General features: G+C 45.9%; 1 long non-coding RNA gene across 1 annotated transcript; it reads right to left on the bottom strand.

Annotated features, from left to right (window-relative positions):
* Positions 1 to 2,308: 2,308 nt before the first annotated feature.
* LOC147025345 (uncharacterized) lies at positions 2,309 to 25,406 on the bottom strand. Its single transcript, XR_015059466.1, has 2 exons — positions 24,624 to 25,406; positions 2,309 to 3,125 (listed from the first exon to the last, which is right to left on the bottom strand). It is a non-coding gene; the product is annotated as an uncharacterized LOC147025345 (long non-coding RNA).
* Between the last annotated feature and the right edge of the window lie 2,424 nt (positions 25,407 to 27,830).

The raw sequence follows: 27,830 nt of genomic DNA, 5'->3' as shown, positions 1-27,830 counted from the left end.
GGACAGGATCTATGGAAACCCTAGGACTCAAACTCTTGAACAGCTGAAGGAAAACATCCACCGAGAAATCCAGAACATTCCTCAGGAAACGTTTCCCAAAGTGATGGAGAACATGACAACGAGAACATTCACATTTCAAACCTCGCCTCCAAAGCCAGTTGCCGACTGGGAATCCTCTGTCGTGCAAAGTCCTTCCTTGGCCCACCTGAGCTCCTGACCATTTACAAAGCTTTTGTCCACAGCCTGATGGAGTACTGCTCTCGCCTCTGGGCTGGTGCTCCTGCCTCCAACCTTTCTCGGCTTCACGCTGTAGAAACCAAGGCATTTTGAATCATTGGCATCTCCCGCAATGAGGCCGAGTCTTTGGGCCTCTCACTCAATCACCGCAGGTTGGTCGGTGGTCTTTCTGTCTTCTACCGTCTCCTCTCCAGCCTCACCCCCCCGCCCTCTCTGCGATTTGTCCCCACCACATTTCCGCAGGGCGCTCAAGGCCCGCCAACAACCCCATTCTGGTAAAACTACCAAAATCACGAATCACTGCTCACCTTCACTCTTTCATTCCTCTTTTTTCCCGCCTTTGGAATAAACTCCCTCACTCTATTCATTCCCATTCTTCCCTCCAGGCCTTCAAAACAGCTGTTCACCACCACCTCTGATCATCCCCCATCCAAATCCTCGATCTTTTCTACCCCCGATAATCCACCCAAGCAAACCTCCTTCAAATTCCCTGCTTTCCTTCCTGAAAGTCCCTGTAATGTCCATCTTCTATTCCCCATGTTCCTCATCCCATCCCTCTCCCTTCCACAAATCTCCTAATGTCTCTGTTCCCCACTGTTTTGTCATTCCCACTCCCTCCCCTCCCGTCTCATGCCCCCGCCCCCCCCCACTTGATGTGCGTTGTGTGTTGTGCGTTAGCTCTCATACAAGCCTCGACAAGGTATACAAAAACAAAAACAAACAAAAAAATAAAACGCGTTTGCAGGCAGTGATCGGACAACGTGGAGCCTACGTCGAACATGTGGTCTAAAAGAAAACGACGATTCTATACCATAATTTAAATTTTGGTGGCAATTTTGACATTGGTACAATAAACTTAAACCTTTCAGCTTTCTATCCAGCCATATATCTATTTAACAAATATATGTTATGACCATCGTCTTTGCAGATGAAAAGTTGTATATTTTGTTGGGACACGCTGTATATATATATATATATATATATATATATATATATATATATATATATATATATATATATATATATATATATATATATATATATATATATATACACACATATATTAACATACATACATATACATGTTCAATAGGATTCATTGCAGGAGACCGACTTGGCCATGGAAGTCGCTTTATCCCATTTCTGTCCTGCCATTTTTTGCATTGTGGCATGGAGCTCCATCTTCCATGAACAGAGTATTGTTTTTGACCATCTGACGAGTGGAGAAGACGAGGAGACGTCGATCCAAGGATAGAAATGTTTGTCGTAAGTGTTGATGTTGCCAACACACTCCACAAGCTCTGACCGACCAGTGCTCCAGATTGCTCCCCACACCATCACTGGAAAACCACTGTGCTTGACAGTTGGCTACAATCGGTTCAAAGACAACTCCTGACTGGGAAGTCTCCAGACCCATACACGTCCACTGTCAGAAAATTGTGCAAATTGGGACTCATCTGAAAAAAATGACAGTTTGCCAAAACTCCAAGGGTCTGGTGGCCATCTCGACAGCCCACTTCTTTATCCTTTGAATGTTGGCTGGTCAAAGAAGAGGTTTTCTCCAAGCTGCTCTCCCAATGTAGCCCAGTTGATGAAGGTACCACACGGTAGTTCTTGAGCTAACTTGGACCTCCTCTGCAACATCTGCTGCCTTGCAACGGGGAGTTATTTCAATGGAACGCTTGACAGCTTGAAGACACCTTTCTGAGGGCCCAGATTGACTAAAACAGGAAGCTGTGGATTCCTTGCCTTTGCTCGTGAATTGCACAATCACCGATTGTCCGTAGAAAGCGGATTGCCAAGGTTCTGAGCTCCATGACGTTGGCAGACTCCACCTTCTGATTGGTCAACAATTCGCCTTCTTTGAAAACCGCATCGGTCCTGTGCTCCCTGGGTTTGAGGCATAGTTAATTGTCATACAAGACCAAGGAACTCGTTTCTGCAAATAAATAGTTGAATATTAGTTGAAATCAATGAGTAAAACTGTGTTATACAGATGAAATGAATAAATTTAAGGTGTCTATTTACTTCTGTCATGTCTCTGTGTACACACACACACACACACACACACACACACACACACACACACACACACACACACACACACACACACACACACACACACACACACACACACACACACACACACACACCCTATAGAAAGTCTACATGAACTTTCAGAAGTTTCACCTCTCGTTGCCTTATACCCTGGAATTAAATTGCATTAAATCAGACTTTTTCTACCTTTATTTGCACATCATAAACCCACAACTTCCAAGTGAAATACAAACTCGATAAATTTCAGAAAACTAATTAAAATATAAAACAAGAATAATAGCATATATTGGTTGGATAAGTGTCCACCCCCTTATATAGCAATTGCAAATTAGCTCAGGTGTAACCAATCACCTTCAAAATCACACACCAAGTTAACTGGCCTCCACTTGTGTTGGTACGACTTGGAAGGATGGGTACAGAGAGGGAGGGATTCAGGACACAAGATTTTGAAGCAAACACAGAATTGAGACATTTGCGAAGAAGTGGTTCTTTCAATGGCCTCGATTTGGCAACAAGTAATTTTTTTTTGAATTGTGGCAAAATAGAAACTAGTTTGGCTAAACAGTTAAACGCTGGATAGCTAGATTTAAAAAAAATTGAGGGGAACCTGCAGATTGGTATAAGAGGTTTCACTTGATGACAGTTTTGCAGAAAAGCCACCAAAAAGACCTGGCTCCCGAGAAACCAACTGCACACAACAAAGTAGTTGACGAAGTTGTTGCAAAAGCCAACCAATCAACGGAAAAAGAAAATGCGTTTCCAACTTACTTGCATTGGGTTCTCCCATTTGCGCAGAAAATCTTCCTTCGCTTGTGCCAGGAACTCCTTGACTGCAAGAAAAACAGGACAGTCACATCATGCTTAATGGCTGGTTAATCAACATTCCAGAACCACTTCGCAAAAAAAAAATCTCAAAAGATTTGTTCATTTTAAAGTCTATTGTGGTTAATCGGTTAATAAAGATTGGCCAATGACCTTTTTTTTTGGCCAGAAGTAATTGCAAGATGACTGCCATTCTACAGCCAGGTAACCAAATTATTGAAGCAATTTACAAAGTAAAATGAACTTTTTTTGTCAACAGGGTTTAAAGCCTGTTGAGGAACTGCAACACAAATCACACACAGACATGTAGGCAAATACACAAGACGAAACTAGCTATAATTTCAGACAAACGGTCACAGCTTGTGGGAAAGTGACTTCCCAGAGCACTGTGTACCAGCGTCTTTACAACCTCGCTTTCTATCCACACTGTGGGGCAGTTGCAGAGGAATTTCCTCCTATTTATGGATGCCAGCCTAGTGTTTTATCCATTCTCTATCCTTTCAGTGTTGAGCATCAAAGCAAGGAAGCAGCACATATCATTTTTAAAGTCTTGGTATGACTGGGCCAGGGTCAGAAGCGAACCGCCGACCTCCCAGACTCAGAACAGACAATCCAACCGCAATGCCACTGGGTCTGTTGAACTATTCCATGTTATCAGAATTCTGTCCATGGAATTCAAGCAGCCACAAAAGTCTTTTTATTCTGAAAATTTATTCTGTTGAATTAAAAAATTCAAGCTCAAGTAAGTTGAGCTTTTGGAGTAATGTTGCAACGTATACAACGTATCGGCTCAAAAACAATTCAATGAACCTAAATTCACTCAGTTATAATCTTAGAGCATGTTAGTCTCAGAAAGATTAGGATCCAGAAACATAAACTGAGTAAGCAGACTTAGCACTGAAAAGAAGGTTTAAGCTGATCATTACAAGAAAATGTGGAAATATATCAGACGTTAAAATGAAAACTGCTTTGGAGGTAGTTTTGACGAGCCATTTCAGAAGTATGCAATCAGGGGATGTACAAACCAAGTGAAGAATGCAAGTTGTCCAGTAAAACTCAGGACTTAGGTCAACATAGACATTTTGTTTCTGGCACAAAAAACAAAATGTTTCAAACAAATTGCCACATTGACAATTCATAGCACAATCAGAAAGTTCAAGGTGGGAATGTAAGTTGTTGGTGGGGTGAGAGTAGCAAAATGTTCTCATTGCAACATTTGGTATGACACCAAGACAAGACAAATTATTTCATATCAGGCTGCAAAGCATAGCAGGACTATCAGACTTAGGTAGACTGCCCAGTTGGTGATGAGCAAGACAGGGACAGAGACGGAGAGAGACGAGACGAGGAAAGAGTGAGGGGGAAGGGAGATTCTTTGACTCCTAGGAGTACTAAACCACCATTTAGGTTTCTCTCTTCCTTCTTGCACTCCCAATTTAAAGCGGAATCTCGGATCTGGCTGGGACTTTTGGAATGAAATTTTGCATCACAATGGGAATAGAAAGTAGACGGTGTTGACAATTTTTTGACCTTGACCTAATTTGAAGGTTATGACCCAATTAGACATTTTAACATTTTTCACCACAACTCGACTAAGATTTGTCCGATAAGAATGAAATTGCCCTCACTAGATAGCCAAGAACAAGGTGCATTTACGCTTTATTTACATCATACCCCTCCGGGTTAAAGGTCAAGGTCAAATGATGGTCTGAAAAAAAAGTTTTGTCATTGCTCAATTTTGCAAATGAGGAACCTCAAAGATCACTTGGCCTTCCAAGATGTTGTTGCATAATAGTCTATCTGCCCTGAAGTCATGCACCTAATATTTGATTAGTGTCCTTGACCTATTTTTTTTCCAGATTGTGACCTAATTAACAAAAAAAACATCTTGATCAGAACTTGAATAATTTCCCTCTGATTTTAAAGATGTTGAGTTTTATGGATAATTTGCAGATGGGGACACAATTGCTTAATTTACACTCTATCCCTAAATGTTGAAGGCCATGGTCGTATGGCAGTCCAAAAAAGTATTTTTTTTCAACCAAAATAAATATGCCATCATTAATGAAAGGTTAGTCGAGAGCGACTGCCAAGGGTAAACCGAGGGAAGCTTACCCTTGGCGATTGCTTTGTGAATGCAGTTATCTAGTTTTATAAATTGCCCGTTTAGCCTCAGCAACGACTATGTTAGCAAGGGCAGATTAAGCTTTCAGCGCAGAGGTGATAGGAAAACCAGAAATAATATTAGTCAAAGAAAAGGTAAGGTTCATACGTAAAATTAAATTGTGCAACAAACGCAAAAAAGGGATGAGAAAGCATCCCAAATGCAAAGCCCATCCACATCTGTTATATACTCGAACTAAACTTGATGAAAACAGCAACAAAAATAATAATAATAAAAAAAGAAGTAAATATTACTAATTAGCACTCTGCACATTTTTCTCAAAATAAACGTGTTGAAAATTTGATGACGAAATCCCAAATGGTAAAAAGGTTATGGCCTGGACACACACACTGAAGCTCAAATGGTAAATAAATAAACAGACAAGGAAGGGATTTTTAAATAAATGGTCGTCTCCTGCTGCACAGTGTCGGCCGGGCTAGAAAAGGGACATTTATACCAACTAGGACTTTGCCCTTTGACCAAATTATTTAATTGTGTTCTACATATTCTGAAAACAAAGGTTTGTTGAAAAATTGATAAAAAAGCTCAAACTATAAAATGTCTCAAAACACAAATCTCGTTCATGTCCGCTTTGTACTCAAACTAAACTTGATGAAAACAGCAGCAAGAAAAAAAAAAACATAAAAATAGTAGTAAATTTCATCAATTATATATTGCTCTCCAGATTCTCACAATAAAAGATTTGTTGAAAAATTGATGACGAAAGCTCAAATGGTAAAAAAAAAGTTATGGCCTGGACAGACAGACAGACACACACACAGAAGCAGAGCAGCCATTCCATTAGTGACTGGCATGACATTTCTCCAAATAACAGGCTATAAATAGTGTCGTGTCTAGGGGGTTTAACCCCTACCTGAATGGATGGCAAAGCTTTTCCCTTGAAGGCCTAAAGGCAAAGGAGGGGGGGGTAGGGGGGCAATGGCGGGGAGCACAGCACAAGGGGGGGTTTATACTCGAACCCCACTACAAATACACGGCTACAGCTTCTTTAAGGAATTAAATAAATATTTACAAAGGATAATAATTCAAAAGGGTAATGACAATAATAATGAAATAAATAAATCCCACAGTCAAGGCACCTCTTCACACAGACTCAACTACAGACAAAGGGAAAACAAAATAAAAAGAAAACCCCTCCTTTTGAGTATTCTTGTACTTAGCTTGGCCCAGAGCTGGTCTTTGTGGAACTTGGAGTTGAGGCGCTTCTATTCACACGTGCAGACGCGCGTAACAAAATGGCGCCTCGTTGCTTCTCTCGAAACGGGACAAACACGCCAGGCAATCCGCGAGCAGCACTCCACACCAAGGCTCACAGCCCCAGTGTAATGGATTTGTGTGCCGATTGTCCTCACCGACACAACCAAGAGCCAAAGGCCAGCGTTTTGCTTCACCACATGAGCCAAATCGCCACAACACAAATACAAGGACTGTGCTGTCCTCCTCGTCACATGCGCTCAAACACCTCTCGCCTCTCCAAAATGCGCCTCATGCCTCTCTCTGATCACGGCTCTCCAAAAATGCGCAAGCCCTGAACTCCCACCTCTGATTATCTTCCTCAATCAACTGCCTCGTGCGTTCCTCACACTGACCTCATGCGTGCGCTCCACTGATCTCTCGTCCTATCCAGTATGATGCTCCACCATGCCCTCTTTCTTTTCAGGCGTCATGCCGAATAATCCTCCGCCTCCGGGGAGTAGCCTGCTCGCACGACACCCGGAAGGTGGGGTTTCTGCCTGCTCAGCTAGCTTCTGACGTCACGCCCATCAATCATCCCTTGGGGGAATGATTTCGCCTGTCGTCACCCTTTGAGGGCGGGGCTTTCTGCCCACTTGTGGTTTTAGGGACGTGCTCCTCACCTTTATTGCAGATCTTGAAATATAAAAACATAGGGAAAAATCATTCTTAAACCCTAGCAAATTAACACGACACCACCGCCTCGTGTGGTGACACATAACACTTAAGCTCACAGGTTCTCTACTTAGTTACGAGATGCCTCCGACATGTCAATGGATCAAGCAACTCTACACAATGCCATATTCCCTATTAGATTCCTCCATCTACCCTCACAATATTAACAATACTATCATAAATGCTGATCATCAATGTGCTGCATGCTGTTCTTACATCCTGAGCCCTTTGTGTTGTGGCCAAAATTTGATTGGCTTGATCGTTCGACACCGAGATATCACGCTTTAAAATGCATAACTCGCACGCCGGCTACTTGAAGGAAGTTTCCACCCCACTTTCTATTCCTGACTATTCATAGAAAACTCTCATACTGAACCAAGTCATTCCCCATCAAATAATAACTTGATACTACTGTTCAATAAAAAGTCAATTTTTGAAAAACTGTTCATCAGTACGTAATACTGCTATGCCAAAATAAGTGACTCGCGTGACAAAAAACAAACAAACGTGACTCACGTGACATCATAGAAGTAAACCAAATATATTTGCATTCAGTCTTTATTTAAGTAAGGTAATGAATTAAGCTGTCATGAAAACAAGATAGCTATGGAATTATGAATAGAACAAAAACTTCAGCAAGCAAAAACAACCAAATTTGACAAGAACAAGCATATTCAGTCATCTTTCACACTTCTTCATTAACTTCTCCAAGACAATTGACGAATCTCTCACACTCGCTATTAATCTTTTAGAAACTCTAGAAATACGATTAAAACGAACAACAACACCCAGGAAATGGTCCCATAATGCTCGTGTGATATCGTGACCATAACTTTCAAATACATTATACAGAGGTTCATATTGAGACATTCAAACGAGCTGCCTGTTCACACCGAAACACTTGGAGCTTACGTTCTACCCTGTCAAGGTCATTCACCATGAAAGGATTGTGTCCATTCAGTTCTACAGGTACTACAAAGATCCATAGTGTGGAGACTGTATCATCACTTCGTGGTCATGCAAAGGTTCCAAGCGGAGCATCCCGTTTCAGGAACTCCATCCGAGAATGCACTCCGACCACTGCATCGCACATGCAGCTGATCAATATGCATCCAACGTCGTACATCGGGGGATCTTCATAATAAACACAGTAGCATGAATCCTTTTGGATGACAGCTTCTGATGACTGTTCCACACCTCTTTTGAAAGAGGAATCAGGGCAATCTTCCTCAGCAGTGAACCTTTTTGCCTTGATGGTTTTGCCATCATTACCTCTGTCACTGAAGGTAGAAGGAGGTTATGTTTTCACCCCTCTCTGTCTGTTTGTCTGTGTGCAGGATATCTCAAACAGTTGTGGACGGATCCAGATGAAATTTTATGCACAGGCTGGGTGTGTGACAAGGAAGGATTGATTCAATTTTGGTGAAGACCTGAATCCGGATCCCGATCTGATAATTTTTAAAGTGATTCTTCATCATTGAGAAATAGGGCCAAAAACAATATATCGCACGATATCACAAGAAGTCGTGGACGGATTCGGACGAAACTTGGTGGACAGGTTGGGTGTGTGAAAAGGACAAATTGATTTGATTTTGGTGAAGATCCGAATTCGGATACAGATATGAGAATTACTTAATTTTTAAAGTGATTCATAACCATTGAGAGACGGGGCTGAAAACGATATATAGCATGATATTTCAATAAATTATTGGGCCTGATATGTTCCACTGGGTTAGGCATTGTGTAACGGAGGTATGCCCTCTACCGAGTGCCCTTCTAGTTTTTAATGCAGTGATATGATGCAGTACCAATATATTTGAAATAGCCCGTCGTTATTGTAAGTTGAGTGACAATGTAAGATGAGAATGACAATGCCTTTGATGGGCAGAGCCTGCTCAAAGATGGAGAAGAGGCCCATTTCTGCCTCGCTGTCCATCAGCATTTCAGTCAAGACGAGACAGACATTGACAGACATTGAATCCTTCACAGCCTCATAAAAGTCGGTTGCACCATTGATGACAGCTGCGAGACTTTACTTTGTCGGTTGCGATGTGTTTAAGGGTCCCACCGACACCATCGACGGGACCCTTACCATGGCATGTCATGCTGAAGTTCCATGTGATATCCACACCGTGTTTGGAACAAAGTAGGGAAAGGGTACTCATGATGAACTGGCTCTTAAATTGATTTACCGGTCCATCAGTCCACACCCTTGTATGCTGACAACTGGCCATTATGCTTCCCTGCAGAAGCGCATCAAGGAAAATAACGATGGAGGTATTGTCGTGTTGCTTGCAGTCACTGATGACGACACATGATGTGACATCCCCACAGAACTAATGTGAAAAGTGTCACTGGTGCTTGCATAACTGCCCAAGCCCATGGACATTTTTGGTACTTGAATTGCCAACAATGTGAATGGAGTCTCAATCTTCATGCTTTTGTGGAACACAGTGGCACCAACTTACGTGCGCTCACTATTTTGAATGGCAAACAGCATGATTCGCGTGACCTAATAAAGAGTCGATTCGTGCATCAAGGATTGGTGGCCAAGATTAAAAATTATCTTCTATTCTCATCTTACATTGTCAATGAACTTACAATAATGACAGGCTATTTCAAATATTGTTGCGAATTCGCGCCCGCCGGCGTGCGAACGGCCACGTAACTCGAATCGCGGCACGTCGCCCACCGGACGGACAATTCTGTCGTGACCCTCTCGGACTAACGCCGGGAGCTAGTCACGGGTGGGCCTTTCGGCCTCACCACGATCGTGCCAATCAGCCCCCGCGTGGGATAGGGTTGTTCGCCAAATTCGACCGACCTAAGTACCCACGCGGAGGGTAGACCGGGCGAACGCACCTCGCCGCAGGTCGACTGCGGACACGGGCCACTTAAGCGACCCGTTCCGTACTATCGGGATAACCGAGCGGTGTTATCGTCGGCCTCGACGGTTCCGATTAATTATCGGGCGTATTAAGCCCACTACCAACCCTTTACGTGAAGCAAGATGGAGATTCAATTAAAGAAAAGACGAAGCGAAACGGGTAAAACAGTTCAACATAATGCACATTTATTCCGTGGCACACGGAGAGCACACATATACAATTACAACAATTATGCACCAAAAGTAGATGTAACAAAAGAAACACAACAATGCAGATCTACTACCGACTACGCGAGCACACGGCAACACTTACACAGTTTTACTTTACAGACGGTGCCGACAACACATTTACTCAGAAGCAAAAGAAAAGGGCCACCCTCAAAGACAAGGGGACAGACGGGGCCTGTGGGCCGCGAGACTGGGTGGATCCTACCCGTGTCTTGTGATGGGCCGCAAATGTGGCGGCGCGGTGGTGCCCCGACTCGGCGCTCCTTCGCGGGTTTCTTTGGCAATGCTTGGAGTGGGGTGGGAACGGGGCCCCCTTTTCACACTATCTCAGCGCGGGGGGGAAAAAAAGGGGGAATTGTTGATGCTCTGGTGAAAGAGGATAGCTGGCTTGCTTGGGTCCCGCGACGAGCGACTCCACTGCGAGCTCGTCGCTGACCGCCGTCTTCCTTGCTTCGGACCCGAGCTATCCGGTCCCCTCTGCAATTCTCCTCAGCCGACTGCAGCAAATCACCTCGACCGCGCTCCAAGCTCCAGGCTTCCTCTCTCTGCAGCTCCCCGACAGACTCCGAACCCCGACAGACTCCGACCTCCGACAGACTGACTCTCCTCCAGACCCGACTTGACTGCCCAAATTCGCCCTGCGCTCGGCGCTTTATAGTCCGGCAGGAGAATCCATATGCAAATTTCTGGATCAGAACAAGCTCGGGGGTGGAGCCACGCTCGCCCATTGGACGGAGAAAAAGGGGCGTGAGTCTCCCCTGATCCTCAAATTTGCATATCCCGATTCTACTCCGACGCGCCTGGAGGCGGGGCCAAACCGCCCCGCGCTTGCTGATTGGACGGATCAGAAGTGGGCGTGTATCATTCCTGATCCGAATTCTCCTCGGAAAGGCCGCACTATGCACCCGCGGCTCGGCGCGCGCCCTGTACGAGTCCAGGACAGCCTGACGCTCTGTGCCCACAAGTGGTGAGGGAATGGCGGCAGAAGGAGGAGAGGTGAAGGTGGTGGAGGGTTTATTGTGGTGGTTTATGGCCATGGCGACGCTTGGAATGGTGGTGATGCGATGTTTGCGGGAGCGAGTTGTGAAGGTAAAGGTCGTGGCTGTTGAGGTTGTTGTTGTTGTGAAGCGGCGTTGCGGTTGGTGGTTGTTGTGTGATGGCGGTTGAGATGTGGTTGGTTCAAAATATAGATAGAACAGAAAAACGACTATCTCAAAGGGTCGCAGCCCGAATGAATCACATTTATTCCCTCTAAACAACGGGTTTGGGGCTAACTACACATGTACTTACAGAGATATCTCACCTACGGGACCGGAATGGTGGTTTGCGAATTTCCTCAACCGTAACACTATATTGGTACTTTCCTTGTGAAAAAGAAATTTAACTCAACTTCATGACGCACGTGACGTATAGATGAGGGTGTTTTCAATCGCAAATTTATGAAAAAGGAAGGATACTAGTGACAGCACCTTGAACACCATCAACCACTCTGCTGAACAATGGCCATTGCTTGACTGTTGGATAATGCAATAGCCATGGAACATGCCATTGTATTGGATTGCCACCTTTTGATCAGTCAAGAAACTAATTCAGTCTTAAATCTTCGAAAGGCTCTGGAAAGTCTCAGGATCGACCAATCTTCACGAAATTTTGGATTTATGCCATTAGGTTATCCTCTTTCCAGTAATTCGTGATTTGTAATACTTGTTACAATTCTAAATTTTCACCTACATGTACCTCTTCATATGGAATGGCCTAGTTAAAAAACCCCGTCTCCTGCTGTGTGGGTGATGGGCTGACAAGTCGCACACAATCCACATATCAATCATAAAGTGTTTCACAAGAAACAAAAGGGACATCAGATATTTAAACGGAAAAATTACAAGGGAGAATACTGTGCACCAATCTCCACAGCAAGTCACCTGAGTGCTTGGAGATTGTAGTTCTATATACAGTACACCTTTCATAGTACACCTTTTTCATTCATTTTCACAGAAAGAGAAGAGGCCACCACTTTTACACTCAACCCCAAAAGGATACTTTTATGGACTCGGTGTAAAGGAACAGAGTACAGAATGAATACAGGCTATCTTTTCGAACAGAGTTTAAAAACACGAATCTCCCAGTCATGGCCTCAAGATAATACAGGAAAAGTATTCTAGTCGGCTAAAACCACAACATCAAAAAAAAGTCTCCACAATTAAGCCAAACTCTCTCAATACCTTTAGAAGACTGGAAAGAGGTTGACCAATTATAAAAATTCACCTAAACCTAGTGGCAATTAAGAAGCCTTGACCAAACTTCACCCTTTCTCTTGTAACGTCAAGTAAATCATGTACTTGGATAAAGCCGGACCGGACTCCACAAAAACAACTGGACAAAAGTCCTTGAGTATATATATATATATATATATATATATATATATATATATATATATATATATATATATATATATATATATATATATATATATATATATATGCTTGAAAAGATGGAATTAAATAAAATTGGTTAATTTGAGAACACCGAGGCAGTGTAAGAACTGGCCTCATGACACAGCAACAGACTGCCAAGCATTGACAACACTGAGAGTATAGTGGAAGTGCAAACACATCGACCTTAGAGAGATCAAGCAAGAACAGTGAAAAAGAGGAATGTCATCAGCCTGCTGGTGAAATCTACCAGCCTTTGATTTTGTGCCCAAGAGTGGAGGTAACTAAATTATTGATAACTAACGATCTTCCACAAAAGGATAACTTGCTGAGAAGACCTCTCCACCTATGGAGTTAAGAGCAAACTTTATCGAGTACTGACCGGTAGACCATCCCAGTTTTATTTGAACACTTTCATCATTGCCAAAATGCATGCCCAAACAGTAAATCCTCGAAGACAATTTGCCAGGTAATGAAGGGAGAGAAAAACCTGTTGTTAGTCCTAAGTAAGAAGCAAAACTCTTCGTCCAGTTTATTTCAACTGAGCTCGCCATGCTAAAAATGTTGACTGCCTTCAGCAGCTCAGCTACATTATCGTGAGAGGTGTTATGGCACAAATGTAATTAACCTCTGCCATCGAAGATGGACGGAGGTTACTGTTTTCACCCCTGTCTGTTTGTGAACAGTATTACAGAAAAACTCCTTGACGGATTTCGATGAAACTTGGTGGGGGGATTAGGTATGGTCCAAGCATCATGCCATTAGATTTTGGACTTGGTCCAAAGTCCAATATGGCCGCTATGGCCATGTGTCATGTGTCAACATGGCCATTGACATGTGTCAACGATCGCGTAACGTGCCTACAACTTATGGCCAGCGTTATGCGGAACGTGCGAGTCATACGCTGGCATAAGTCTTAAAATTTCAAGCATGGAAAATTTGAGGACAACCGCAAAGTACAACGTTTAAAGCCAGCGTACTACGACGTATGGCAGTGTTTTTCAGCGTGCTCTCAATGCTATCAAAACTTACCCATAACGTATTCGACGTGTACCAGCGTTTTCTACAAATTATCAAAAAATCGGCATAAGCTGGCTAAAACGTCAAGGTGTGACTGGGCCTTAAGAGGGGCCTTGTTGTCCCTCTGGAAAGGGAAGGGTGATCGCCAGGACTGCAACAACTACTGAGGGGTGACGCTGCTCTCCGTGCCGGGCAAGGTGTTTGCTCAGATAATTATTGAGAGGGTTCGCCACCATCTGCTTGAGCACCAGCGTCCAGAGCAGTCAGCCTTTACACCAAAGAGGTTAACGATTGACCGTATCCTTGCTCTTCTGATGGAAAGGGAACAAGATGGATACAGAAGCAAGTTGACACCGTTCAGCTTCTCATTCATGATAACCAGCAGACTTCCAGATAGCATTTACCCACTGTCCAATATTAGTGCAATATATCTTTGTTTTTGATGTCATAACCTCTTCAAGGGAAGTCAGAATGTTTACACTGGTGGAATCCAATGTTCCTCGTCCATAGGTGGGTCAAAACAATAATTTAAAGAAGTTTTAAATGACTTCCAAGTTTGCAGTTTAACTGAAAAAGCATGTATTCCCTTAAAACTCCAAAATATTTGGTGGCCCGTAAGCCATGCTTAAGTATCGTCCAGAGGTCTGAACACTGCACACGCGGTTATAATATAATATAATTAACAGGCTGCCGCTCAACGATTTAAATCATAACCACACTAGAAATCGAAGTGTCAACATCACCGTCATACCGAAGAAAAAAAAAAAACAAAAACAAAAAAAAAACAGGGAGTTTGGAACACTGACCCCAACCATTACCTTGACGCGTTTCGACTTATGAGTAACGTTCAAGTAACGTGTGTCAACGATCGCGTAACGTACCTACAACTTATGGCCAGCGTATGCGGAACGTGTGTCATACGCTGAGTACGTCGAGAAATTTTCAACATGCTGAAAATTTCCCAACGTACTCGGCGTATGACAATTTATGCCAGCATACTACGATGTCTGCCAGCGTACTACAACATATGCCAGCGTGCTCTTAACGTATACAAAACTTACCCATAACGTATTCGACGTGTGCCAGCTTGGTTAGGAAAATTTTTCATCCGTCGGCATACGCTGGCTAAAACGTCAAGGTGTGACAGCGGCTTCATACTTCGATTTCTAGTGCGGTTACGATTTGAATCGTCGAGCTACAGCCTATGAACAGCCTACGCCATGTGATCGTCGGCAATACACTGCCGCGCTATGCATAAGTTAGACTATCGTTGGGCATAGGTTGTGAACGCCGACAACACGCTCAGCATTCATTGGTACAAGTTATCTATATGTGATTGAAACGTTCTGTGCACGTTACTAACACGTTATGCATACGTCCAACACGTTATTATACGCCCAAAACTTAAAAAAAAACCATCAAAAGTTCAGCGTACGTCAGCGTTTTAGATATATTTTGACACCTTGCCATACGCTGGCTAAAACGTCAAGGTGTGACAGGGCCCTAAGGGAGGGGATGGAGGGGGAACATACACCAGAAACAGATTTGATTAGACACCACCAGGATTTTGAGGAGGGAGAGAGGTTTGAGAGTCCAGACTTGAGATTAGAAAAATGTTGCTTTCTGCCTCTCCTGAGGGGAGGTACACACTTGTTCCGAGCTTTATGGAAGGAACTGAGATTGCCCTCAGTTGGGTTTGCTTTCCATGAGGCAAAGGCAAGTTGTTTCAGGACAACTGCCTCACCACAAGCTTCAGTGAACCAAGGGCGGGAGGAAGGGTAGGACAACTGAAGACGAGAGGGGATAAATCTGTGCATGAGGGAGAGCAAGTTTCTTTGAAAGAATTCCCAGGATGAGTTGATGTTAGAGAAAGTAGCGATAGGAGACCAATCTATAAGTTTGATGGCTGCTTGGAGACCCTGCCAGTCGGCTTGAGTGAAATGCCAGACTCAACGGCGGTGAGGTGGTTCTCTGATAATAGCCAGAGAGATGTCCACTTTGACAAGGACGTGTTCAGAAGAACCGATTGGAGCGGAGGAAGAGCAGCAGATATTGTCAGGGAAATTTGTCAAAATCAGATCCGGAAGAGATTGAGTACCATTGGTTGAGATCCGGGTCGGGAAGTTGACCAGTTGAGTCAGTCCCGATGAGTCGCAGAAAGCTTTTGCTGAGCTGCCATGACAGGTGAGAGAGGTAGCCACACCTAGCCAACTGGCATGATGACAATTGAAGTCGCCACATATGAGGAAGAGAGAGTTTGGATGAGAAGATAGAAGTCCATGTTTTGGGATAGTCAGGTGTAGATTGAGTCATATCATCACTGTTAGGTGGACGGTACAGTACACATATAAAAAAGAGGTGGGATTGGAGGGAAGCCTTAGCCAGAGGTATTCCTGGGGGTGTTGGGGAGTGAGGGCAGTGCATGGAGAGTGAGGAATAGAGTCTCTGATGAAGAGAGCAACTCCTCCACCAGGGCGAGGCTCAGGTCTGTCAAACCGGAGGAGGGAGTAACCAGGGAGAGATACTTGGGAGTCAGACACGTCTTAGGGGAGGAAGATTTCTGTTAGGCAGATTATGTCTGGTTTGTCACTGGCAACCTGTATGGAAAGATCTGAAAGGTTTGAGCGAAGGCCCCGGATATTTGAGGTCCATACTTTTAATGAAGAGGTAGGGGAGGAGGCTTTGGGTGGAGGGGGTGGGGGAGGGGGAGGGAAGGACAAGGGACGAGGGGGGGAAGGTAAGGAGTGTTGTTGAAAGAGTGTGGGGGATTGCAGAATAACTCGGGGAGGGGGCCGAATGAGGAGGAGAAAAGGCTCTGTGGTGCTGGGGGAGAGGGGGGACAAGAGAGGGGGAAGGGAAGAAGACAGTTGAGGATTTGAGGAGGTGGAGTGAAGAGATGGAGGTGAGAGGGCAGGGGAAGGAGGCAGCTTTGTGGATGGGAGGGGGGCAACTTTGAGAAGGATGAGTGAGGGGGATGAATGGTGGGAGAAAGGTGAGGGGGGAGTTTTTGAGAGAGGTGAGGGGGAGGCTTGGAGGGAGTAGAGTGGGATGGTTGCTTTGAGAGTGAGGGGTGAGAGGGGTGAGTTGTCACTGAAGTTGGAAAAAAAAGATTGGTTGATGGAAAGCGAACATTCATAGCAAACTGGGGTTTTTAAAAGTCTTAGGTCAGAGATGCGATTGAACACAATTCTTGATGGATGCAATAAAGGCAAATTCAGGGAATGGAGAGAAGAAACGTAAAAATCTGGGTTTAATCTCAAACCCACAACAAAAACACGAACACAAGTAAATTGAACAAATAATGGTTTCATGAACATAAAATCAACGTGTTATAATGAAAATAAAGCAAAGGGAGATCCTGAAAAGTGAAGTAAAAGTAAATCCGAATTTGAGATGTCTCCACTCAATCACAAACACAGACAAAGGGAAAGATAAAAAAATGAAAGAAATTCCTCCCTTTATGTTCCGGCACTCAGCTTTGTGTGCAGAGACAACCTTTTGAAGCCTCACGGACGTCAAGCCTTGAAGCCAGTGTGGGAAACACACAAAAATGGTGTGAAGTCGCTCTCTCTTTGCGTTCACGTACGTGAGGCAATTCGGGCAGATGGTCTTCAATGCAAGGAGCCCGTAAACTGCCATACAGTTTCTTATCACGATCGAGATTACCACACCACTCCTCTCGCAGAACCAGGTTCACTCACAGCAAATAGCGCCGCCTTCTTCCTTGAGCATACACAGGAGACTGCCAAGTTATTGCTGAGAGAAACGCTCCTCCTTTTCTCCTACCAAAGCACATAAGCTTCAGGACCCAGCCAAACTGTCAATGGCTAACATCTTGCTCCAGTACGCGAGCAAATTCACACAACACAAACAACAAGAATCGCTCAATCTTCTTGACCGTGTCGAGGAGAAGCAAGCGAGAGACGCTCTGTGTTCTGACCGCCGTCTCCAGCCGATCATCTCCCTCTCGTGAAGCGTACAAACTTTGCGACTCAGCTGAACAGACAATGGCCATCGTCCTGTTCCAGCACACAAGCAAATTGACATGAGCACGAATGAGAATCACGCTGCTATTTTGTCGTGCTGAGAGGGACCAGAGCCTCACGCTTTGCTTCCAACTGCCTTGTTGTCTCTCTTGTCCTTCTTCCCTCTCTAACGTCACCCCGACCAATCATCAACCTCAGGGAGCGTGGCCTACCGGTATGAAGCCGGTTAGGCAGGGTTTTTGCCTGCTCGGAAATATACAGCTGTGTTGTTCTTGTTGTTATTGGCGTAAAAACGTGGTTCTTTTATTTCCAGCTTTGTAAATGTAAAAACGTCGGAAAAGGTCACAGGGGCAAACACATACTGGGAGAAACTAGCCTTAAACCCGATAGTTAACACAGCACCACCAGTCCCTTCCCCCTCCCCGACCCCATATCCCCCCCCACCACCCCACCCCCGTGTGGTGACGCGTAACAATCCTAAGCTCACGGTTTCCCCTACTTAATTTATATTGAGATGTCTCCTATTCGTCCACGGACCATGCTATACTACACAATCCTACCTTTACGATGAAATTCCTCCATCTACCTCACAAACATAATACACTTCAGCAGCTTAACCACTTGTTCAAGAAACTTTCAATATTTGAATCCGAAGAATCAATTTCAAGTTGCAACTTAGAGCAACTAGGAAAAGCTGTGAAACATTTCAGTATCTGATGAGGAAGAAAAACCTTTTGAGAGTGATTAATAAAATGATGGTCACACAGATTACACCCTGAGGAGCTACCAAGGGTGGGCAACAGCCAGACTCCACAGACCTTCAAGCTAAACATCTGAGATGTGAGAATGAAAGCTTTCAAAAATTTACGATACGAGTTTGTGCCCGTACGTGCAAGAAAAAATAAATAAATAAATCAAACCGCGAGCCACAAACAACAACCACACAGGCCGTTCCTTCGCTCTTGCGTGCTCGTACGTGCATGGCCGTACGTGCGTGCATGCAAACCAAAACAAACAAACAAAAACCCTTCAAACCGCGAGCCAGAAACAACTACACAGGCCGTTCCTTCGCTCTCGCATGCCCGTACGTGCAAACCCCTCTGCCCCCCAAAAACAACTACACAGGCCGTTCATTCCTTCACTCTCGTAAACGACGACTGGATTGGGGCATTGTGTTTATCTATAAATGCGCATAAGAAATCGAGAAATTATTAGAATACATTAAGTCCTCACTATCCGGAAGTGGTGCGTGCCCGAACGGAATGTTCACTTGCATTCCACGAATTATAATTATCACTTGCATTGAAGTAACAACTGCTGTGATACTTACACACACAGAGTTAATTAAAATCAAGTTTACCTCCCTGTCTTTGCTTGCCACGACATTCGCTGCCATTGACCATTGCCACTCCTATGCGACGGTAACTAAGGCACCGATCCCCATCGTAACCGGCACGGCACGTGACGTCATCGTCGGCCCGCCGTGCACCGGCCTACGCCGCCACGCAGCAACGTGTCCTTTCATTGGTTGGTAAATAAATGGCCATAACTTGGGAAGCACTTGTCCAATTAATATCAAACCTTGAAAAGGCACATCCACAGGGCCCCAGAAATATACCTGGCAAGTTTCAATTAGATCGGACCAGTGGTTGTTGAGAAACAGGAGTCACGCGCACTCACGCACACGCACACGGAATTATAGATAGATGAATCTTTTATCAGCAATTACACCGCGATGTATACAATAACACATTTTTGTGACCACCCAATTAAAATGTAGTTGCTGTAAACCGCAGTGAGTTCACACATATGACTGATCAAGTTCTCTTAGGTACAAAATGACGATAATGGTAGTGATTAAAATGATTAGACTTTAAGGCATCTTCAATACGGGACTTGTAAACCAGTGATATGCTGGCATGCTGACGTTGTGACATTCAAGAAACAAATGAAATGCCAAAAATTCAAGGTTACCATAGGAACTACCAACACCCTTACAACAACAATTATGATGAAGAATAATTAATAGCAGCTTCACCTCACCGACTTTTAAAATGTTTTCTTTTCTTTTTTTCAAGTCAAAAGTGGAAAGCAAAAAATAAATGAATAAATAAATTACAACAGGAAAAAAACTTAAGAGGGAAAGATTTGCAGTACAGGAAAACAGATTAAAACTAGAGGGGGAGCACTCGGTAGAGTGCAAAACCTCCGCCACCAATACTGCTAGGTCACTCAAGTGAACCTGATATCCTATTCATTCAATTTGATGTCAACAGTGCTCACAGAGTTATAGTTTGCAACTTTCCCTTTTACTTTTAACTTTTACATACTCAATTCATTCGTCATAACTAGATTCCTTGAGACGAAAATTGATTTTACGTTGGTATATCCACCTGAAGTTCCAAAATCAGCCGCAATTATAATTTTGGCATGTTTATTGTTGGAAATCACTTATAACATGTAGAAATGCAAGAAAAAAAAAATTAAATATTTTTTCAAATTGGCCGCCATAGCGGCCATATTGGATTTTGGACCAAGTCCAACATCTAATGGCATGATCCTTGGACAAGACCTAACCCCCCCACCAAGTTTCATCGAAATCCGTCGAGGAGTTTTTCCGTAATACTGTTCACAAACAAACAAACAAAACAAAGAGGATTCGCAGACCAAAATGGGGAAAAGAGGATTCGCAGACCAAAATGGGGAAAAGAGGATTCGCAGACCAAAATGGGGAAAAGAGGATTCGCAGACCAAAATGGGGAAAAGAGGATTCGCAGACCAAAATGGGGAAAAGAGGATTCGCAGACCAAAATGGGGAAAAGAGGATTCGCAGACCAAAATGGGGAAAAGAGGATTCGCAGACCAAAATGGGGAAAAGAGGATTCGCAGACCAAAATGGGGAAAAGAGGATTCGCAGACCAAAATGGGGAAAAGAGGATTCGCAGACCAAAATGGGGAAAAGAGGATTCGCAGACCAAAATGGGGAAAAGAGGATTCGCAGACCAAAATGGGGAAAAGAGGATTCGCAGACCAAAATGGGGAAAAGAGGATTCGCAGACCAAAATGGGGAAAAGAGGATTCGCAGACCAAAATGGGGAAAAGAGGATTCGCAGACCAAAATGGGGAAAAGAGGATTCGCAGACCAAAATGGGGAAAAGAGGATTCGCAGACCAAAATGGGGAAAAGAGGATTCGCAGACCAAAATGGGGAAAAGAGGATTCGCAGACCAAAATGGGGAAAAGAGGATTCGCAGACCAAAATGGGGAAAAGAGGATTCGCAGACCAAAATGGGGAAAAGAGGATTCGCAGACCAAAATGGGGAAAAGAGGATTCGCAGACCAAAATGGGGAAAAGAGGATTCGCAGACCAAAATGGGGAAAAGAGGATTCGCAGACCAAAATGGGGAAAAGAGGATTCGCAGACCAAAATGGGGAAAAGAGGATTCGCAGACCAAAATGGGGAAAAGAGGATTCGCAGACCAAAATGGGGAAAAGAGGATTCGCAGACCAAAATGGGGAAAAGAGGATTCGCAGACCAAAATGGGGAAAAGAGGATTCGCAGACCAAAATGGGGAAAAGAGGATTCGCAGACCAAAATGGGGAAAAGAGGATTCGCAGACCAAAATGGGGAAAAGAGGATTCGCAGACCAAAATGGGGAAAAGAGGATTCGCAGACCAAAATGGGGAAAAGAGGATTCGCAGACCAAAATGGGGAAAAGAGGATTCGCAGACCAAAATGGGGAAAAGAGGATTCGCAGACCAAAATGGGGAAAAGAGGATTCGCAGACCAAAATGGGGAAAAGAGGATTCGCAGACCAAAATGGGGAAAAGAGGATTCGCAGACCAAAATGGGGAAAAGAGGATTCGCAGACCAAAATGGGGAAAAGAGGATTCGCAGACCAAAATGGGGAAAAGAGGATTCGCAGACCAAAATGGGGAAAAGAGGATTCGCAGACCAAAATGGGGAAAAGAGGATTCGCAGACCAAAATGGGGAAAAGAGGATTCGCAGACCAAAATGGGGAAAAGAGGATTCGCAGACCAAAATGGGGAAAAGAGGATTCGCAGACCAAAATGGGGAAAAGAGGATTCGCAGACCAAAATGGGGAAAAGAGGATTCGCAGACCAAAATGGGGAAAAGAGGATTCGCAGACCAAAATGGGGAAAAGAGGATTCGCAGACCAAAATGGGGAAAAGAGGATTCGCAGACCAAAATGGGGAAAAGAGGATTCGCAGACCAAAATGGGGAAAAGAGGATTCGCAGACCAAAATGGGGAAAAGAGGATTCGCAGACCAAAATGGGGAAAAGAGGATTCGCAGACCAAAATGGGGAAAAGAGGATTCGCAGACCAAAATGGGGAAACGAGGATTCGCAGACCAAAATGGGGAAAAGAGGATTCGCAGACCAAAATGGGGAAAAGAGGATTCGCAGACCAAAATGGGGAAAAGAGGATTCGCAGACCAAAATTTGGAAAAGAGGATTCGCAGACCAAAATGGGGAAAAGAGGATTCGCAGACCAAAATGGGGAAAAGAGGATTCACAGACCAAAATGGGGAAATAAAGACTCACAGACCAAAATGGGGAAAAGAGGATTCGCAGACCAAAATGGGGAAAAGAGGATTCGCAGACCAAAATGGGGAAATAAAGACTCACAGACCAAAATGGGGAAAAAAGGATTCACAGACCAAAATGGGGAGAAAGAGGAATTGTAGACCAGAATGCGGATGAGGAGAAGGACGATGCAGTGGATCAAGGGAGATGAATGCATGAGGATGTTGGGGGAGGGGGGGTTGGAAGAGCAATACTTGAGGAGTGGAAGAGCAATACATGGGGAGTAAAAGAGCAATACATGGGGAGTAAAAGAGCAATACATGGGGAGTAAAAGAGGAATACATGGGGAGTAAAAGAGGAATACATGGGGAGTAAAAGAGCAATACATGGGGAGTAAAAGAGCAATACATGGGGAGTAAAAGAGCAATACATGGGGAGTAAAAGAGCAATACATGGGGGGGGTAAAAGAGCAATACATGGGGGTAAAAGAGCAATACATGGGGGTAAAAGAGCAATACATGGGGGGTAAAGAGCAATACATGGGGGTAAAAGAGCAATACATGGGGGTAAAAGAGCAATACATGGGGGTAAAAGAGCAATACATGGGGGTAAAAGAGCAATACATGGGGTAAAAGAGCAATACATGGGGGTAAAAGAGCAATACATGGGGGTAAAAGAGCAATACATGGGGGTAAAAGAGCAATACATGGGGGGTAAAAGAGCAATACATGGGGGGTAAAAGAGCAATACATGGGGGTAAAAGAGCAATACATGGGGGGTAAAAGAGCAATACATGGGGGTAAAAGAGCAATACATGGGGGTAAAAGAGCAATACATGGGGGTAAAAGAGCAATACATGGGGGTAAAAGAGCAATACATGGGGGTAAAAGAGCAATACATGGGGGTAAAAGAGCAAGACATGGGGGTAAAAGAGCAAGACATGGGGGGTAAAAGAGCAAGACATGGGGGTAAAAGAGCAATACATGGGGGGTGGGAGAGGAATAGATGGGGACGGGGAGACATAGGAATATAAAGGGAGGGGGAGAGAGAGAGAGGAATACATGGGGAGGGGGGGGGGAGAGAATGAGAAAGAGAAAGAGAAGATGAATACATGGGGAGGGGGAGAGGGGAAATAAATGGGGAGGGGGGAGGGGGAAATAAATGGGGAGGGGGAGGAGGGAAAATAAATGGGGCGTGGGGAGGGAGGGGAAGGCGGGGCGTGGGGAGGGAGGGGAAGGCGGGGGCGTGGGGAGGGAGGGGAAGGCGGGGGCGTGGGGAGGGAGGGGAAGGCGGGGGCGTGGGGAGGGAGGGGAAGGCGGGGGAGAGCGGAACTCGGGCGGCGGGGGGAGAGCGGAACTCGGGCGGCGGGGGAGAGCGGAACTCGGGCGGCGGGGGAGAGCGGAACTCGGGCGGCGGGGGAGAGCGGAACTCGGGCGGCGGGGGGAGAGCGGAACTCGGGCGGCGGGGGGAGAGCGGAACTCGGGCGGCGGGGGGAGAGCGGAACTCGGGCGGCGGGGGGAGAGCGGAACTCGGGCGGCGGGGGAGAGCGGAACTCGGGCGGCGGGGGAGAGCGGAACTCGGGCGGCGGGGGAGAGCGGAACTCGGGCGGCGGGGGGAGAGCGGAACTCGGGCGGCGGGGGAGAGCGGAACTCGGGCGGCGGGGGAGAGCGGAACTCGGGCGGCGGGGGAGAGCGGAACTCGGGCGGCGGGGGAGAGCGGAACTCGGGCGGCGGGGGGAGAGCGGAACTCGGGCGGCGGGGGAGAGCGGAACTCGGGCGGCGGGGGAGAGCGGAACTCGGGCGGCGGGGGGAGAGCGGAACTCGGGCGGCGGGGGAGAGCGGAACTCGGGCGGCGGGGGAGAGCGGAACTCGGGCGGCGGGGGAGAGCGGAACTCGGGCGGCGGGGGAGAGCGGAACTCGGGCGGCGGGGGGAGAGCGGAAGACAAGGGGCGTGGGAGAGGGGAATATAAGGAGGGGTGAAGGGGAATACAAGGAGGGGGTGATACAAGGGGGAGGGGGATATAAGGGGTGGGGTGAGGAATATAGGGGTGGGGAGGAATACAATGGGGGTATATATTAAAAGGTGGGGGGGGAAGAAATACAAGGGTGAGGGGAGAATAAAATGGAGTGGTGGGGGGTGGGGACAAAAAGGTTGGGGGAAGGATAGAACAGATACATGGCACAAGGGGGAGGACGGTGTGGTAGATTTTTGAAGGTTAAAATTGGTGAGAGATGATTATACCGAGGAAAGGAGTATGAATGATGACATTGATGAGGTGTAGGAATGCTCCCCCCCCCACCCTTATCTTTACCGCTCTCTGCTTCATTTCCTTTCTTCGTCGGCGCCGCGTTTCCCATGCTGGTGGAACGAGATGAGAATGGCGCTGTAACTGACGCCAATTGGCGGCGCAACGTCTCGATCCGAAGTGGAAACGAAGGGAAAAATGGTGTTCGAAAAAGACAACTGTGGTATAAATGGAGGAGTTGAAGGAGGCAAACGACGAATTAGAAAGACAGGCCGCGTTCCGAGCTCACGATGCCGCGCCTGTTTGCTCTTGAGCCCAATCTCCGACAGACTCCGACTCGCAACGGTTTTCACACCAGTTCGAAGATCTTGGCTCTTTCCGGGCGCTTCAACGTACGTTCAGGGGCCCCTTCCGTATTGACCGGAATCGTACTTGATTGGGAACGAAAGGCCACAGTTTACGGGACTGCTTGACGTCGCGGAGCGACACACAAAGGGGGCGGAAACAGCGCTCTGACGTCACAAAAATAATCTTCTCTTCTCCCATGTCATCTTGTAAATCGTGTTTGTCTCCGTGATATCTGCCAGACATCGATGACCCTCAAGGAAGTCAACGTCTATTTTAAAAACATTCACTTTACATCGTTTACACGCGACTAATCAAAAATGAAAGACGAACCACCATTTTTAATTCGTGCACTTGAAACCACACGGCGCTTCTTTTCAATCGAGTCATTTAAACTCTTCAAAGGTGTGAAGAAGACCGTCACCATGACAACGCCACCAAGGGATGAACCTCATGAATTGTCAAGGAACCATTAAAATACCGACGCTTGGAAGAACATTCTTGACCATGTTTCCGGTTTCGCTTAACAAATGACGTCAAAACCTATTTATATTTTGCAAATGTTTTATTGAAAGAGGGACCGCACTTGTTAGTTGGCACGAAGTATCACAAATAATGGCAATATTTTAAATCCCATCGTGCGATGTATTTAATGTGAGAAAATCGGAGCAAGAAATGGCTGAGGGGGACATCGATCACCGTCTGAAGCATCACCCCACCTGGCGCAATTATACACCATCCATTTATTACGTATGCCAAGATGGCTCATTTTGACCTCTCCTGCTTCCGGACATGCTTCTCTTCGTCGTCATCGCAATGTCTCCCCACTGCCATTTGCACCACTCCTCCTCCTCCTCCTCCTCCTCCTCCTCCTCCCCCTCCTCCTCCTCCTCCTCCTCCTCCTCCCCCTCCTCCTCCTCCCCTCCTCCCCCTCCTCCTCCTCCTCCTCCTCCTCCTCCTCCTACACGTCCTACACGTCTCACTCCACACTCTACACGTCTCAATCCACACTCTACACGTCTCCTCCACACCTACACGTCTCATCCACACTCTACACGTCTCCTCACACTCTACACGTCTCCTCCACACTCTACACGTCTCAATCCACACTCTACACGTCTCACTCCACACTCTACACGTCTCCTCTCACACATCTCACTCCACACTCTACACGTCTCCACACTCTACGTCTCACTCCACACTCTACACGTCTCAATCCACTCTACACGTCTCCTCTCTACACACACACTCTACAAGTCTCACTCCACACTCTACACGTCTCACTCCACACTCTACACGTCTCACTCCACACTCTACAAGTCTCACTCCACACCCTACACGTCTCACTCCACACTCTACACGTCTCACTCCACACTCTACACGTCTCACTCCACACTCTACACGTCTCACTCCACACTCTACACGTCTCAATCCACACTCTACACGTCTCACTCCACACTCTACACGTCTCACTCCACACTCTACACGTCTCACTCCACACTCTACACGTCTCACTCCACACTCTACACGTCTCAGTCCACACTCCACATGTCTCACTCCACACTCCACATGTCCCACTCCACACTCCACACATCCCAAGTTGAAACATCCTACTCCACATGTCCCACTCCACACTCCACACGTCCCACATTCACATTCCACATATTCGACATTCACTCATTCCACTTCAGAGGTCACACTCCACACTCCACACATCACAAATCACACTCCACACATCCCACAGTCACACAACCCACTCCACACTCCACACTCCACATACCCACCTCCACATGTCCCACTCCACATTCCACACTCCACACAACCCACATTCACACTCCTCATACCAACCTCCACATGTCCCACTCCACACTCCACATTCACACAACCCACATTCACACTCCACACATCCCACGTTGAAACATCCTGCCCCCCATGTCCCACTCCACACAACCCACATTCACACTCCACACAACCCACATTCACACTGCCTACAACCCACATTCACACTCCACAATCCCACATTCACACTCCACACATTCCACATTCACACTCCACATATCAACCTCCACATGTCCCACTTCACACTTCACATATCCCCCATCACACTCCACACATCCCTCTTTCATACTCCACACATCCCACATTCACACAACCGACTCCACACTACACATATCCCACATTCACACTCCACACATCCATGATCACACTCCACACATCCATGATCACACTCCACACATCCCACATTCACACTCCACACATCCAACATTCACACTCCACACAACCCACATGTCCCACTCCACACATCCCAAATTCACATGTCCCACTCCACATGTCCCACTCCACATGTCCCACTCCACACTCCACACATTCAACATACACACATTCCACTCCACACATCACACTCTACGCGTTGCACTCTACACGTCCCACTTTATGCGTCCCACTCCACACATCCCACTCCCCACTCCACCTATCCCACATCACACCTCCATCTATCCCACATCACACCTCCACATATCCCACATCACACCTCCACACTCCACATGTCCCACTCCACACTCCATACATCTCGCATTCAAACTCCACGTATTCCACTTCACACTCCACACGTCCCACTCCCCACATCACACGTCCACAATCCACACATCTCACATCCCACTTCACACATCCCTCATTCACACTCCACACATCCCACTTCACACTCCACATGGCCCACATTCACACTCCACATGTCCCACTCCCCACATCACACGTCCACACTCCACACATCCCTCATTTACACTGCACATACCCACCTCCACACATCACACTTCCCTCATTCACACTCCACACATCCCACATCACACTCTACACATTCCACATTCACACAACCCACTCCACATGCCACATATCCCACATCACACTCCACACATCCCCCATGACACTCCA

The sequence above is a fragment of the Eptatretus burgeri genome, chromosome 6, assembly GCF_056783735.1.
Source record: "Eptatretus burgeri isolate ZD-2024b chromosome 6, Ebu_testis_v1, whole genome shotgun sequence".
Classification (NCBI taxonomy): domain Eukaryota; kingdom Metazoa; phylum Chordata; class Myxini; order Myxiniformes; family Myxinidae; genus Eptatretus; species Eptatretus burgeri.
The sequence above is the reverse complement of the archived record's forward strand: the minus strand, read 5'-3'. Positions and strand labels throughout refer to the sequence as shown.